This window comes from Megascapheus bottae, chromosome 6 (genome assembly GCF_031878675.1).
Source record: "Megascapheus bottae isolate mThoBot1 chromosome 6, mThoBot2.hap1, whole genome shotgun sequence".
Lineage (NCBI taxonomy): Eukaryota > Metazoa > Chordata > Mammalia > Rodentia > Geomyidae > Megascapheus > Megascapheus bottae.
Genome location: NC_143514.1, coordinates 56,086,389 through 56,089,380, shown reverse-complemented (window position 1 = coordinate 56,089,380; position 2,992 = coordinate 56,086,389). Strand labels below are relative to the sequence as shown.

General features: G+C 43.3%; 1 pseudogene; it reads right to left on the bottom strand.

Moving 5' to 3' along the window:
- Positions 1-1,817: 1,817 nt before the first annotated feature.
- On the bottom strand, positions 1,818-2,598 carry LOC150061951 (serine/threonine-protein kinase 31 pseudogene; annotated as a pseudogene).
- Between the last annotated feature and the right edge of the window lie 394 nt (positions 2,599-2,992).

The window sequence follows — 2,992 nt, the reverse complement described above, 5'->3', positions numbered from 1 at the left end:
TCTAGTGATCCACTCTATCCACAAGCACGGAAGAAACAAATCAACAAATGCAAAGAAACTTCCTGGTCAGCAAGTACTGACTCATTAGCGAGCTGCCAGGTGCCATCTTATAATCTTACTTCCTCAGGAGGCTGAAAGCAATGGTCTCCAACAGAGGTAGCCTTACTTTACATCACAAACCACAGCCAAGCCTCCCAACCAGGTGACAGGCAGGTTGGATCTCAAGACCAGGAAATGGGCCCATTTTCCTGATGTGACGTGCCCCACAGTTTGTTCCATAGGAGCCAACACTGGCTCCTCTTCTCTTAACTCTATGAAATCATTTTAGTCCTCTAGTTCCTGTCTTCACCTCTGTAAACCTTCCCTAACCTTTGCCATTGCTGTAGAAATAATAAATCTAGCCCTCTCCTGTTTTGCACAACTACTTCAGCCAGAGAACTAATCAAATTTCCCTTCATAGGAGAGCTCCACCTTATGTGCCCAGTGGACTCACCTCCCCAGCTAGAGTCTGACTTGGGGATCGGGAGTGGTCTGGTCAGACATAGAAGTGGTGAGCTCGGGTCCTATCCCAGGGATTCCCAAATTCTCCTGCCAGGTCTGGTTCCAAGGGAACTAGGGTGTCTGCTGGCCTTCAAGCTATCTCCACGATCATCCAGGGCAAAGGGATCTGCTGGTGCAACTTACGAGTAATGGACCCAGGAGGTGACTCTGTCTAGAGCAGTGGGGGTCATCAGCAATACCACATAGGGCCCTTCCCACCGTGGTTCCAGAGTCTTAGGATTGTGTCTCCGGATGAGCACCCAGTCGCCTGGTCTGAACAAATTGGGGGTAGGGACAGAGGCAGAATCATCCTCTGGTCACTGTGTCAATCCCTTTTTGATGACCGGGACAATGCATGATGGCATTTTTGCAGGTCCCCATAAGGCCTGTAAGGACCGGATTGAATCATGGTTAATGTTAACAGTGTCAGCTGAGATAACACATGGTTGGGGCGGCCAACAATTGTTATCAGACTCGGGCAGATTCTGCACCCAAGAAAACCCTCACAATTAGGCCAAGCATAGCAACCCCTCACATCAGTGTACTTTATTTACATTACTGCATTAACTGAATACCAACATTACTCAAGAAATACTCATACCATTGGCTACATTCTTTCAGATCCTTTCTTATCCTTCATAAACTGGTTTTTTTTTTTACTCCTCTCCCCAAACCTTTACTAACCTCTCTTTTTCATTTGACTGTAACCCTCATTTATATTTGTACCTCTCACTCTAGGCTGTTCAGCACTGGATGGAAAATTACCTTCACCCATCCAGAGTCACCATAATGGCTGCAAAAACCTATGGGACTTTGAACTTAGCACAGATAGAATGTCTCACCACGAAGGGTTTATTCATTTTTGCAGGATGGAACCCCATTGGTTTTTTTCACTTGCCAAAAATGACTCTAGTCCCTTCATCTAAGCGGGTTGATGGGCAAAGATTCATCTTCTTAACTTCTCCAGGCTGACTCAGGGGTGTTGTAGGCCTAAACAGATCAATAGGGACACAGTCTCAGGTCTACAAACTTTCCTGAATTTCCAAATTTCGCTCAGCTAGAGCTTTGAGTAAACATGGGGTTCAGGATTGTAAACTACGCACAGATGATTGAGAAGTTCCTACCCAGTAGACATGGACATTAGTAAGGCATGCTTACCAACTATTCTATGACCTCCTGGTTCTTGATTAATTTTGAATGGCCAAGCACAAGTGACTCTAGGATCTGGCACCATCTCTGCCATCCAAGCAGTGGCTTACTGCATCTGGATGCTTTTGTCCCAGTAGTGTCTCATTCTGGTACCCACACAAGTCTTCAGAGTATCCAAGTTCTATTCCACCTCTTCTTCTGGGTTTGGAATTGACTTCCCCTTGGGCACCAAGAAGCATTCAGCATTCAAATCTTGTTCAGAAGTCATCAAACCTTTAAAGTTAGAGAAGGGATTTGACATTATCCAAATGAAACTGATCCACTTTGGGGATTCCATCTTCATTTGTTTCAAATTCCTGATTTTGAATAGAAAGCCATAATAAAAGGCAGATATAAGCATATAAGTCTGAACTTGGGAAGGAGGTTTTCCCATTTTCAATTCAGGTGACATCAAACCCAAGCCACCAAGCATCATGTTCACTGAGGCTCGTTGACACACTGATTTGGTGAAGTCAAAATCCTCAATAGTTCCTCGTGCATGATTTAAAGCAAATACATTGTTTAAACCTTCTTCTGAAGTTAAAGCCTACTGGGTTGAACTGCACTCAGATTTGCTTTAGGATAATAAGGAACCATCACATAAGCCATTGGATCAGACTTACACAAAAACAGGAATATCAATGGCAGTAACCCAGACTCCTCTTTAGTTTTTCTGTAAGCTCTGTGATAAGTGGCTGCTCTCTGAATCACCTTAACTTCTGTATCAACATCCACAGAATAGCCCTTTAAAAGAACTGGCTTCCATTTAACTTCAGAGCATACCATAGGCCGCTTGCTACTAAGTACCTTCATGGGCTCACCATCAAGAAGATCTTGTTCCAGGCTTGTAGTAAGACCACCAGAGTCCATGTTCTCAGTTGAGCTTTAACCCTTTCAGCGTCTCCTTAATGGACAGCAAGTGATCCACACTGGATTATTTAAACATTCAATATTCTGACATTTAAACTCAACACTGTCCTCATACTTGGATTGTAGTGTGACAATGAGCCTTTCCTCTAAACAGATCTTCTTCAACTGTTCAGTTAGAGATAACTCCAGCTCTTTGCAAACACACAACTCTGTCCTTTCATCAGTTTTGTCTTGAGAAGTCAGTGATTTTTCTAAAGAAAGATAAAAAACCTTTAGAATGCTCTGGAACCATGCTATAAGATGCTGCAGAGAAGCTTCTGTTTCCTAACACTAGTGAACTCTTTTCCTTTACTTCCAGAATCTGTTGCATTTCATTTCTTTCAGCAATCAAAAT